At 49.3% G+C, this 13,901-nt stretch overlaps 1 protein-coding gene across 1 annotated transcript in view; it reads right to left on the minus strand.

The window, feature by feature from the left end:
• The window catches only part of LOC119383544 (carboxy-terminal domain RNA polymerase II polypeptide A small phosphatase 1), a 379,575-nt gene that overhangs the window by 125,168 nt on the left and 240,506 nt on the right, over window positions 1-13,901 (minus strand). The gene's annotated exons all lie outside the window — the stretch shown is intronic.

Raw genomic sequence — 13,901 nt, forward strand, 5'->3', positions numbered from 1 at the left:
TGTGCCCAACACGAGAGCAAGAAAAGCAGATCGGTCTATCGTCTGGTGTGCGCCACTCAGATGGATTGCGTATAGCGTGGGGTGAACCTAGGACCGGAAGTAGCAGCAGCAACAAGTGGAGCGCCGTGGTGGTCAGCGTTATGGGCGGGAGTGTAGATAGGCTCAGGCGTGTGGCTGTTGGTTTGGACGCCCATGTTGGCAAACTCTTGGCGCATGACGGCTTCAATGAGCGACATTGTTTCCAAGTTCTCTTGCTCAGGGGACTGATTGGTAGCGGGGGCCATGGCTTCCAGCTCCTGACGAACAATCCTTGCGATGTTGGTAGAAGCCGCGAGATGGCGTGGCGTCGCGGGATCTTCGCACGGGAAAGTCGCAGCGGTGTTCGGAAGTCGGTTGAAGCGGTGGGTAATCCTCCTGCTTTTAGCCTGTTCGAACCGCCGACATTCAGAGATGATGGAGTCGATAGTGGTGCAGTTCTTACCCATTAGGATGTTAAAGGCGTCGTCAGCGATGCCCTTCAGCACATTGCTGACCTTGTCTACCTCTGTCCTGTCTTCTTACGGCATAAGGCTAGCACGACTTGGATGTATGCGACGTACGACTCCGTAGACGACTGAACTCGCGACGCGAGTTCATGCCTGGCAGCCATCTGATGGGTAACTGACCGACCGATCAAGTCGCGAAGCTTCTGCTTGCATACGTCCCAGCTCGTTAGGTCTTCCTCATGCGTTTGGCCAGTGGAGCCCTGGACTAGGGGCCCCACCCACCTGCTTCTCAAACCCCTCTTCTTTTTTAATAAACGTTTTTCAATTCAATTCAATTCATACCATGCACGTGCTGTACCCTTTAGGTAGAAAACAATATTTGCCAGCATAAGCGTCGGATCCCACCTGTAGTGCTTGCTGACGCGCTCGTATAATACGAACCATTTTTCGGCGTCAGTGCTGTCCGTGCCGCAAAATGTGCCAGGGTCGAGAATATGGGAAGGGATTACAGGTGACGGAGCTAGCGCTGACTGCGAGGACTGCGCGCCGTCTTCAGGCATCGTGGCTGGGCTAAGGTGGTGTCCGCTACGGACATCCAGAGCCGGTTGTTGGAAGACCCGCACCTCCACCAAAAAGATGTTACGGGGATGATTTATTCGGTTAAAAAATTGAATAAATCATCCCCGTAATGCTTCCTCTGTCAGTTAATCATTAACTGACAGAGGAAGCATTACGGGGATGAGCATTAACTTAATGCTGCACAGAGCGGACAAGATCGCAGGCCAACAGGGCAGCCCCAGACTTGAACCCACAACAACAACGTTGTCGTCTTCCTCCATTAGGTGTCATTTCAGCGCCCGTGCCTGAGTCACCTTTCCATACCCGCGACAATATCAACGTTTACTGAGCTTCACACTTGCTGACAGCCATCTCTGTATTCAGCAGATTTGTTGAACTGAGCTTTGAAAAGTGATGTCAGTACCTCTTTAAGGCTTGACGAAGGCTTTCAGCTAATTTAACAAACAGCAACATGAAATCATTAGTCTTTCTGGAATATTTTGCATGTCTGTGAGGATCACGTTGATTACATTCTAAACACACGGAAAGTGTTTATAGAAAAGAACGGTATAAACTATTTCATGTAAAATTCAGGAGAACTTCAGGAAATAGGGCGTGGCTGGCCTACTGCTCTTCTTTCCTTCAACGTTCGGTTTTTCCATAGGTCCCCGGAATCGGCATGGCGTCTTTCATGCCATTTCTCCAAGTCAGAATTTTACCTGAAGTTTCAGATTCCCGATATCGACCTTGCGTGTTGTCCAGCAGGTCGGTTTCAGGCAGCCAAGGCGAAATATTTCAATGAAGCGCCCATAGCACTGATTCCCAATTGTTTGCTGAAATGTCGGTAGAACGCATTCGTATGCTTCAATTCAGTTCACACCGGGCAAGCATGGGTGCCTGGACTAGCGGGGAAGGCACTCACTTTCGGACTGGGGCGACCCGGGTTCAAACTCCAGCTCCGGAAAGAAAATTTAGTGCTATCATTTCTTTGGCGCGCGCGCCAGCTATGGGTGAGAGTGTTTTAAAACACTAGCTTCACAGGTCAGTCAATACAAGCTTCGTTTGAAAAAACTGTTTAATGTCAGCAGCAGCAAATAGCTCATCATTTGGCGACCATACAGGGTCCGTCGGTAGAGTAATGAGACTGGGTCTGGTAAAAATTTATTGATCCGATCGTTTAATATTATTTAAATTCTTCAAAATAGTTCCCTTCGGCGTCGATACACCGATTAAAAGGCTCCCTGAAAGTCAGCCTCACTCAGAGACTATGTGACAGGCCGTTGGATGGCGGCTTTTCAGGCTTCATTTGAGCAAAAGGCTACGACGTTAGGCTGTTTGGTGTCGCATAGCTTGTAGTGCGCGCAAAACAAGAACGACACGCTGACTAACAACGTTCTTCTTTATTGCACCAAGGCAATGTATAGAACCAAAAAACAGCCTGCCCCGCATGCGCGACACCACACTATCAAATCTGCCCAAATATGATGGAAGCATCTTTCTAGTAGTGATTACAACCTTTCTAATCGCAACCCTAAGGATCTGGGTACGCGATTTCCCTTTTTTGTCAATGCTTCCTCTGTCAGACGCGCATGCTTTCCTGACAATGCCTGCTCAAAGTCTGGTGAGCACCCACAAGCCGCACAGTGAAGAGCCAAAGTGCTCCCCTGCCTCTGGCAAAAACTGTTGGCGTGTTCTCGGAGACGCGCGTTGAGGCATTGACCGGTACACAACACCACCCAGAATACGACGAGGACGGGAGGAACGCACTAGCGCTTGTGTTCCTCCCTGTCCCGTCCTCGTCATTCCAGTTCCGCGCTTTACCACATGTCCCACCAACAAGGCCACCAAATATCCACCCACAATACACTTCACAAACTAATGCGCGCCTTCTTGAGCCCTTCCCTATTGACAAGTCTGCAGATTCGGCCGCACTTGTTAGGTGCCGTGCGATACGCCCTGCACGTATGAGATGACACTTGCTTTAGTCCAGTCACATGAGTTGCGCTGACTTCCGGAAGGAGCGCCTCCGCTTTTAAAAGCATTCTTCTGATTTGAGTGTTGAAAACTCGAGTCAATCATGTGATGGCATGATCTTGATAGGGCGTTCTCGAGCGCAGCGGACCCTATTGCTCACTGGATGTGTTTCGAATGGGCGGAACTGAAGGGAAGTGGACCTTTTTCGAGCGTGGAGCATACTGCCAACAGACGTGGTCGTTGGGAAAGTTAGGCTGGCCTCAAGGAACTCGCCATTCTTCGGAATTTCGGTTGTGAGTGTGAAGTCGCCCAACACCCCGGTGAAAGCAGCACTAACAGCCGTGACCCCAGAGGTGAGATCATAGCCCGTCTTAATGAATAAAATTAAAAAGTCATCAACGTACCAAAAACCAGGAAATGCTGCCCTAACGCAGACAAGATCAACAGACACGCTGTGTACACGAAAAAATGCCACCTGCAGACTTGACCGCAACACATGCGCATTGTGGGAAAGCACTAGCGACAAGGAGCGCATAGCAACGAGAGGAAAAACAGCACTGAAAAGACAGAACAAGAAAGGTCACATTGACGATGTCCTGCGACTCGAAATCATCATGAACCAACCAGCCTCATAGAATTCGAAAGGGGTGACCGCCCCTTTCCACCCATGGATGGCATAAGTGGTGAACAAAATTGCAGTCCTGTTGTTCCTGCTTTGCTCTCGCGCCGAGAAGTACATACCGGTTATTTCTCCTTAATTTAACAGCTTATTAAGGGGGGACGCGGCTTTCGTATCGCGAAAAATGGCAAAAAAATCGATTTTTTGAAAATCACATTTTCAGTTTCTGGAGCCCTTTTTATATCCGATTCCAAAATATCGTCACCGAAAACCGCGTAGAAGTGCTATAAAAAAATTGTTGCGCCTGCCGAGGTGGCGAAAATTATTGGGGAAATCGCAAAAAAACACTGATTTTCAAAAAATCATAGCTCCGCAACGACGCCACCGGGCGCCTATATCTTGGGCTCATCGGAAAGCGCATTTCTCCGTCTTCAAATTCCCCACCGCAGCTGGCTCCTCCCTTCGAAAACAAGCGCACAAAAAGCAAATGTTCGAAGGTCGTTTCGAGCCCTCCATTTGGCCGCGTCCGCCATGTTGCCCCAGCGCACCTCGCCATTGGTCCGATGCTCGCTCCGGGAGATCGTCGTCTGCAGCTCGTGCGTCTCGAGCTCACGGCTGCCGAAAGTCGCGCTACTTCGTTGCGTGTTCGCAATCGCTCTGTGTTCACGGCTCAACGATAACTTTGAACAAGAACTACGTTTTAGTTTGGAGCTACTAGCGGAAGCTCGGTGGGATTACGATGGCGCGCCGCACTCGTAGCGAACATCGCAAACGGGCGTCTCGGACCGACTCTCTAGCATTGACTCGTCGGATCCGTGGCAGTGGCGGATCCAGAGGGGGGGCGGTAGGGGCGATCGCCCCCCCCCCCCCCCAAAGACTGTGTGACACGCCCCCCCCCCCCCTTTCCCTCTTGTGCCTGCGTCCACCTCCTTTGTCAGGTTGCCCTGGCTACCACTGCCCAAACCGCAGAGGAAGCCTAATGGCTAGAGCGTCCGTTTCCAATGCGGAAGCTACCGGGTTCGATTCCCAGTGCCGCCGGACACCAGCCGGTTTATCTAAAGAGTTGCCCCAGCATGGCAGTTTGTGTTCTGGGCACTCTAGATGGTGCCCTCGTCTTTCCTCGGACTTCTTTCACCCCCCTTTCATCTTTTCCAACGATGATGAGCCTCTGTTCTGCTATTTTAATCCCCCTCCCCTTGACAGGAGGGTTGAGATGTTGTTCTCGATGAGAGACGGTTACTATCCTGTGCTTTTCTCTTCTTCTTTATCCAAGAATTTCTTCTCCTCAACCCCCTTTCCTCAGCAAAAGGGGGTGGCAGCTTGAAGGAGCAGTGACACAAAAAGTTTGCATGTTGTTTTTTCTACGACTCACTTATTACGGATGGAAAGCTCATTTCCTCGAGTGCGCGACGGTTAATTATTTGTAGATGGTTTTATAGCGCCCAGCCGCAGTTTCGGTTTCAGAAAGCGCGGAGTGAACACAGAATAGTTATGTAAATAGCTATGTGTATCGAGAGGGCAGCCACCGTACTGCAAAGAGACAGCGAGAAACACACTATACGACCACCCTCCATCCCTGGCCACCCCACCAGCTACAATGGAATCGAAGAAGCCGGCCCAGCGCGTCGTCATTCCATATGTGCCGGGCATCAGTGAAATACTCCCCAGGGTCTTCGGAAAAGCGGGGGTCACGGTTATTCACAAACCGGAATCGACGCTCACCCGCTTGCTACAGAGGCCGAAAGACCGACCATCACCAAGGGGAGAGGTTCTTTGCAGTGCGTTCCACATGGGTCTCCTTTGTGCATGCGTGGTCACGCCTGGCAACCATGGGCAGCGCGCGCTGGCAACCTAAAGTCCCTAGATTTTTCCCTGTTCTTTCGACTTTACTGGCACCCGCCTCACGCAAACGCCTGGCCTTGGAAAATATGGGCAGCGCGCGCTAGCAGACGCCGCACGCCGACAGCTATGAGGACCCAACTAAAAATGTCGCTCTACAACAACCGAAATCAAGCTTAGAAGAATAGCAAAAAGGGATGAAGGCTCCCATGCGGGCACATTTGAAAGAAGTATTGGGCGTGCAGCTGTTACGATGGGCGATTATATGCACTGCATGCAGGCATCCGCAGCGGCCCGCGACCCATGCATCTAGCTTCATGAAAATATTAAGGGTCTGTGCTTGTGCTAATTCATTCCATTCGACACAGATGTTACTTCAGTACATTTTGAATGTGAAAACTTCAGCGCTAACAGGACGGAACACGCGCACTGCGCCGGGGCTCGTCTCATCTCTTTGTAATTCGTCCTCGTTTGTGCTGAAGTGCTTACCACTACTACCGTACTACCACACTCCCAACATGCCTGTGCTCGGCCGCGCCAGAGAACATCTGGCCGCGCTCGCAAGGCGCGTGTCTCCGTTGCTAAGCGACGGCCACGCGTGCGCAAAGGAAACCTATGTGGAACGTACTGCGAAGAACCTCTCCCATCAACAAGGCGTAGTCTACAAGGTGTCGTGTTCTGAGTGTCCAGCCAGCTAGCTACATAGGCGGGAGCAAGTGTTTCCCGGAGAGAATATGCCAACCATAGGCGTGCGCAGGGTTCCCCTTCAGGGGGGGGGGGCGAAGGTTCATCGCGGCGCCCCCCCTCCCTATTAAGTCAATGTGTGGGGCAGACTACGCGGCCCCCTCATCTTAGGTGACTAGGGGGGGTGGCCACCACCTGCCCCCCTCTGCGCACGCCTATGATGCCAACACAAGAACGCCGTCAGGAAGATGGAAGCGCAGAGCAGCGCTCTTATTGAGCACTGTGAGAAGCACGACCATAAAGTCGACTTTGACGGCGCTTCTGTTCTAGAAACAGAAAGAAATCTGTGAAGAGGGCTCTTGCTCGAGTCTGCGCACATTCAGCACACACCTGCAAATGTGAACCGCTCGCTAGGAACAATGCCCCCAGTATGCGTTCACGGCCTCCGAAACATGAGGGAAAGGGAAAGCCGGAGCCGTGGTGGGAGAACAAGACGCGGCGATGCTTCCGCGACCAACGCAGTCACCCCATGAGGAAGGGACCGAAACGATCCCGAACTCTCTTCAAACTGTGGCTGGAGCCATTTCAACTTCCTAAAACATATATTTGACTACGTGAGCACACAAAACCGCGTGCACATGCGCGCCGTGTCGTCAACTCTTTTCAACGAAGGCTTTCTGGATGCTGCTATAATCCCCTCTGAGGCGTTGTAAGTACGCGTGACCCCCCAAAAATGCACTGCCGAGACAAGGACATCAGCATTTGTACACCCGTGCAAGTGTGCCCCCTCTGCCCGTTCAAAATTCTGCTAGGAGAGAGCGCTCGCAAGAATCGTGACAGCCAGCACAAACTCGTGGCGCAGGTGATGGTTGGTTGGTTACACGAAAACCAAAGACGAGCTTCGCGTGCAGTAGCGCTACACGCACTTTAAAATTGATTTTTAATATGTTCTAGGCGATATTATCCATCCATATTTCGTAGGTGATGCGTGTGTCCACACAAATCTATCCCACAAGTTATCTCGCTTTCAAAATTTTGTGTCAGTACTCCTCTAACAATGCCTCTTCGCGGCGTAAGCCAAGACGCTGGATTGCACACATCGCTGACATATCTGAACCAGAGAAGGTTATGTCAGCGAAACAAAGCCTGTAGGAACCTCTGGGTTGTTGCCGTCGAGGGGATGAAACAGTGTTCTTCACGTCACCGTTTTTTCCGGCATTCCCAGTGCAGCTTGTCGCTTGGCACGAAGTTGTCCCTCTAAGAACTCAAAGGTAAGAGGTTCTTGAAACGATGCACCTGCAGGTATTAGGCTGCTGACGTTACTAGAACGTAGGGTATTACCGTCGCTGCCGCATCTTGCTACAACGTTTCAGACTCACGCGTGGTCTCACCTTTCACTCCTTTCTCTCTTTATTCTTTCGGCGAAAAGCATGGGAGAGCTTCCACGGCAGCTGCAGGTTTTTCGGATTGCAGTCCTAATGCTGTAGGTTTGACGTTGCACTGCGCTTCTTACAGCGTAGGAGTGAAAGGAAAGTGGCTGCATCGCCTTTGTTTACGCCAAGGATTTCCACTCTCAAATTTGGCGGGAAACAGCGATGCGCATTGACGAGGAACAGGCGGCTGGCGACTGTCCCACCGTCCTGCGAGTGTCTAGACGCGCGCGTTGCTACATGAGTCGTATGAATATCCATGGAGACTGGTACTGTGGTTGCCACTTGACCCGTCCCGGCGACACAAGGTAAGCGTAGGTCACGCACAAATATATAGCTTGCGTTTAGAACTCTCGGTTTGATGTCGTCCCCCCTTCATTCTTTTGTTTTTGTGTTCAAGAAGACTCGAAACGTGCCTATTATTGCTAGCTGCAGTATTGGAGATACCAGTCACGCCAGTATTCAGCCAAGTATATCCTGCAATTTGTCGTTACTAAGCTGTTCAGAGCAGCCAAGAAATCCGCAAACTGACTATACTGACTATAGTGTATCTTTCTGCAGCACTTCTAATGCAGTTACGAGGAATGTACCAATATCCTACAGAATCTGCTATAACACTATGATTGAATTAAGTACTTTTTCTTTTTTTCCACATGTTAAAAAAAGACAGAGTTTCGCCGCAACGGCGAAGCAATGAATGCGATAGCAATAAATTGTAATGTAACGCGAAGCATGGAAAGCAGCTCGAAATTGCCAGCGCGTCGCTCGAGCCCAAAGGACGCACGAAAAGAACGCACACAGGACGAGCGCGAACTAATGCGTCACAGCTCAACACTTTGAAGCGCACAGCTCAAACATAAAGCAGGACGCACGAAACGAACGAACAGGTACACACAAGACGAGCGCGAACTAATTGTCACAGTTGTTACTTATTTCTGTTTGAACAGCGCGCTCCTTTCGCAAACGCGGCCGCTGCAGCGAGCGAAGCGAAGCACCCCACCGGCCACCCCTTCTTTCCTCGAGATAAGCGCACGAAAGCGACCACGCCCTGTAGAGCGAAGAGCAACGGCGATCGCAGGAGCGGCGCGCGCACATCGCGCCATCTATGTAGCCACTAAGAAAGCATGCTGAATTACGTGGTGTATATAAATAGCGCGCCGTTAGCAGGCTGAAAGACGGTGCTGTCGTGGCCTAACGTCTAATGCGGCGGGCTGCAAATCGAGAGGTCGCCCGTTCGATTCCGCGCGTCGGAAAGAATTTCTGAATTATTTTTCTTTATGGCTTTTCTATATATATACATACTTATACATATACGGTGAATGACGGGGACGGGGACGGATGTTTTCCAGCCGAGACTGTCCATATAATTGCTATCGCAATAAAACTTCAAGGTATGTTTTCCAAGACATGTGAAAGAATACGAACATGAATTGGTCTCTTTTGCATGAAATAAGCGCTGCCTACGATTTTATGTTCGGAAGTTTGAAAGGTACTGAAGCAATGCCACATTGACTGATACAAGTTTTCTAAAGTATACAAGCGCCATGTCGCACACTCATATATTCAGCATCTCTTGCTCATGCTCAGCCCGATATAATGTTAATATGCACATTGCGATTTATTCTTTCGGTTGCAACAAGGCTTACGTAAATATGCGTAAGCACTGTGCCACTTGCTCATTTTCGTCGTCTGTGATGCTGCTGCTGTTCTGCTTTGTCGTTGCTGTCTTCGTTTTACTTGTTTAAACGATGCGACGTATGCGTGCAGATGAGCAAGTGGAGCAGTGCTTTATTTATTTTGAAGCACTCTCTAAAATAAATAGTTTCATTCGCAAACAGCGCACGCGCAGCTCAGAAGCCACCTCCCTACACTCGCGTGCCTCTCCTGGTCCGGCTGTCAGAAACGCTATTTCTTTATCGGTTAAAACCAGTGACGGTTCACTCATGCATTTCTCTCCTTGTTTCTTTATCAAGAAGGCTTCTAAGAGCTGCCACTCGTGCCTTGTCGCCTTGAAAGGTTTCACGTCGCTTCTCAGCGACTGAAAACGACCTGGAGTGGGTTGAGGGAGAGCAACAACGGTATTACGGTACCGCTCTTCCTTCCTCCCTCGTTGTGCTTTCGCCGCTGCTAATTGCGGTAAAGGCATCCGAACACCACAAAAGCTTTTTCGAAATTTACTGTTTGGTGTCACGCCTCATTATTGCCTGTCAGCCCATGCATTTTGTCGTTCGGGGGACGCACTAGTGCGTCACTGAAACTGGGAAACTGGGAGCGGACGAGTGAGAGAGGAGGAGCGATACCGTAATCCCGTACCGTATTTGTGTATCGTGTTTCTGTAACTTGATAAAAGACTCGAATAGCGCACCGTGCACCTGCCGTGTTGTCTCTGTCGTCTGTTCGGCGCCATACAGATGATTCTTGTACAAACGTATAATCCAAGTACAAGTGCTGACAACTTGAGGTCAACGAGCCTCCTAATCCCCGGAAGGATCGTGAGAGATGGCGGTCCTCAACCTCTGAAGTCTTGCGCAGTCGACGAGACATTGAATTTTGAAGTGCAGTTGTGTGCTCTTCATTATGACCCTACAAAAGTTCCAGGATTGGCGGAATCCTGGTGTGGTGACAGCGTGGAGAGGGGGAAAATGGGGTGGACCTCAATCTGCTAATTGAATCCGGTGCTGGTGCGCGGGAGAGCACCGTGCCTGTTCCCTGTGATCTGAATAATGTAAATTACTTGTATAGTTTTCTTCCTTCCATCAACTTATTCTGATGACTGCCTGGCAAGACACCAACCCGTGTTCGCACCGGCCACGCAACCCGATTTCTAACAAAGACTTAGCGCAGCAAAATGGGCGTATATCTGAAGTGTGGTAGCCCGTAATTTGTAGTAATTCTTCCAATTTATTAAGATTAGAAAACTGATTAAGACAAATGAGTGCAACCACTTTAAGCACAAATTAACAGTATTTATGCTGTGATGGGGTTCTTTTAATAATAGTAACACTAAAAACAAAAGTGAGCCCCCCCTCCCCTTCCAGTTTTCTTCAAGCGACCGCCCCCCCTAAAATGAGTGGCTGCAAAATGGGCATATATCTGAAGTGTGGTAGCCCGTAATTTGTAGTAATTCTTCCAATTTATTAAGATTAGAAAACTGATTAAGACAAATGAGTGCAACCACTTTAAGCACAAATTAACAGTATTTATGCTGTGATGGGGTTCTTTTAATAATAGTAACACTAAAAACAAAAGTGAGCCCCCCTCCCCCTCCCCCTCTCCAGTTTCCTTCAAGCGACCGCCCCCCTAAAATGAGTGGCTGGATCCGCCTCTGATCCGTGGTTGGAGGTTCTGCTTATGCGCACTTCGGACGTCGTGACGAAGATGATCGCACGACGACTCTTTGTACTCGCGACTACGCATTACGTACTTTGAAACATCGGGCACCGCGGCCGGCGCGTCTACTGCTCGGAGTCGTCACTAGGCCTAACTCCGCTCACGGCGTCGGCACGCGAGACGAACCTCGAACTTTGCGGGCAAGAGCAACGCGTTAGCGTACTCGCGGCAGTGTGCTTCTTCGCAAGGAACGAAGCGCTTCCCCCGCCGGCTCCTCGGTACAGCGGATGGTCATTTTACCCATCGGCAGCGGACCCCACGGCCAAGCTCGTCGCGCAGCAGGCGCGCGTCGGCGTCCCGCAATGCGAGGCCAAACACGTTGCGCGCCTATTTTTCGTCGCCGCACCTAGGCATATTGCGCATCGTCACCGAATGCCGCCACCCAGCACATCGCGTGCCGACTTCCCGGACTATGCGGCCGAGCACTTAGAGGTGAAATAAAGCACTGGTGATGCAATTTAGGCGCGTTGGGGCCGTGCTTGGTATCGCCGTAAGCGCTCATGAATCATCTGAAAAAATAAAAGCCTCGCAGAAAACCGTGTCCGCGACCGGGTGAATGATGAAGCGCATCGCAGGCGAGGTTTACAAATTAGCTTGAGTGAAACAGGGAGATGAATTCATATCTGCCCAGTTCGCGTCTTGAATAAACTGCTAAGGAATTCCTATTCCACCAATGTCTTGGCCATAACTGCCTGTTATTTAGGAGGAAGGGATAGGTTGCCATGATGAGAGCCGCTCTTAGTATCCTATAAAAATGATTCAATGATCAATTGCAATCAAGACTGTTAATTATGTTAATGAGAGCATGAATACAAGAAAGCTGGCAAATCATCACAGTACATGACCTACTTGCATTACAATATCTTGTTTTTTGTCATGTCTATTACACCACTTCATAACTTTGTTTAAAATTCATGCTACATGTTCTTTGTATATCAGAAAAGGATTTTAAGAAAAAAGAAAGAAAACAAAGGCACAACCGATGAAAGGCCACATGTGCAGGAGGTCCAACCTTATAAAACACCTTAAAGATCACACTCTTCTTGTGTTTTAGAGAAGCAAGGCACCTCAAACTAAAGACAGGGCTCTCAAGAAAGTGCACATTACGAAGGACTCAAAAGATTACACCCCAGTGCCTTTTGGTGAAGTAATATCGTTGGTACAACTTTAAAAGCAGTTTTCTCAAAACGACTTTTCTTGCTTCCTGCTTCGCTTGTTCCGCTGATTTCTCACTGACCGCTGGGTCTATTTCAGTTCCGTTTTTTGTTCTATATTCCTTGAAGCACAGTTCAGGGCGTGACATTCTTGCTTTTTCGGTATGGCCTTTTGATAATTAGGTATTTGACGAGTTGCACAAAGCCTCGATGCCTGTTGCACAGTCACCTCATGAAAAATGAAAACTAAAAAAAAAAATTTGTTGCAAATAAAAAAATCTAAGAATGTCATGCCCGCAATCAGACATCTTAGAATGCATAGCACTTTGAACGAGTTTCCTATCGCATTTTTTAAGCGAGTCAGACTCGGAACAAGAGCAGAAGGTGAAATATATTGTAAATCAAAAAGTTGTAAAGATATATTCATGAAATTTCTACAGTAGCATTAAAAAAAAACATTTCAAATAAGTGTGCCAATTTTCATCAAAATCAATGAAGAAATAAGAAAGTTGGTACCGAAAGCCACGTCCCCCCTTAATTCAAAGCTTTGCATTACACTATCAATTTAACGAAGCCTTTGAGCGCTGAGAACACTCGCAAGCATCGTTTGTGAACTGAAACAGCGGGGGGCTCAGTTTCCTTGCGGTGCGCCAGTGTGACACCGCAATATTCGCAGTGCACGACGGATTGACAACACTTTTCATTTGCAGACGCCGCGGTTTTCGCACATAAAACCTCACAAATTATTATTAATATTCGTGCAGACGCTATTCACAGCGCGCCTAAAACGGCCGGCGTGCGCTACATTATACATGTATAGTGGCTTGGCAAAAAATCCCACGTCAAGAGCGATGAGCGACTGACAACAACCATCAATAAGGGAATTCACGTATTTTGGTTAGGCCGATTATAATAAGGATGGAAAGAGGGGTTTGTGGAAAAGCCATTTGGAGTCTTGCTGTTTTTTTCTCTCTCCTTCTCCGTCTTTATTCCCTTCTATCTCTCTTATCCACTTCGCTGAGCTTTCGTTTAAAGGGGACCGACAACCGGGCAGAACGCGGGATTAGATCCTGGTATAAATGAAAAGACCGTAAAATATAGTGACCGATTCCAGCATCCTTTTCGCGCTGCGAGTAGAATTTATAGTTTCAAATCGTGTGTAAATGTAACAAAACCGGTATGTCGCGCAGCCTAACAAAAGAGCCTTGAAGCTGGATTATCAAGTCGATCACTTTGCTGTACGTAGTCTGATGCTGTCATGAGTGCCATAATTAGTCCTCGAAGTTCGAGTATGTATATTATTATCCAGCCCCACTCAATTCTGTGCGGCTTACGAGGTCAAAGGAGCTGCACGGTGAGTAGCGCCGCTGCCTTCGCGGCCGCCAGTGGACCATGTAGAGCCGCGGCGCATGCGCGCGAAGTGCACGCATGCGCAGTAACTCACCGCGCTCTAACACGAACCGCTCTCGCACTCGCTGTTTGCAGCATATGTTGTCTCGTGCGTATAATTATAGTGTACTAGAATATGGGGTAGTGTGTTCAGACGCCCTCTCTAGCCATGCATCGCGTGAAGCGGCGCGCGTGGACAAAAAGCCGATCCGCGTGGCGGCGCTGCCGTAGCATGGGCTGGCAGGTTTGTCTGTGTAGCTCTGCCGCTCCACCGCTCTGTCTTCTCGGGTGCCTTGCAGTGACATGTTGCTTGTGTTCGCGCTCGCTTAGCGGAAGTTTTTCTGGCGATTGCTTTGCTGGCCATGCGACAGTGAGGCAA

This window comes from Rhipicephalus sanguineus, chromosome 1 (genome assembly GCF_013339695.2).
Source record: "Rhipicephalus sanguineus isolate Rsan-2018 chromosome 1, BIME_Rsan_1.4, whole genome shotgun sequence".
NCBI classification, from domain to species: Eukaryota; Metazoa; Arthropoda; class Arachnida; order Ixodida; family Ixodidae; genus Rhipicephalus; species Rhipicephalus sanguineus.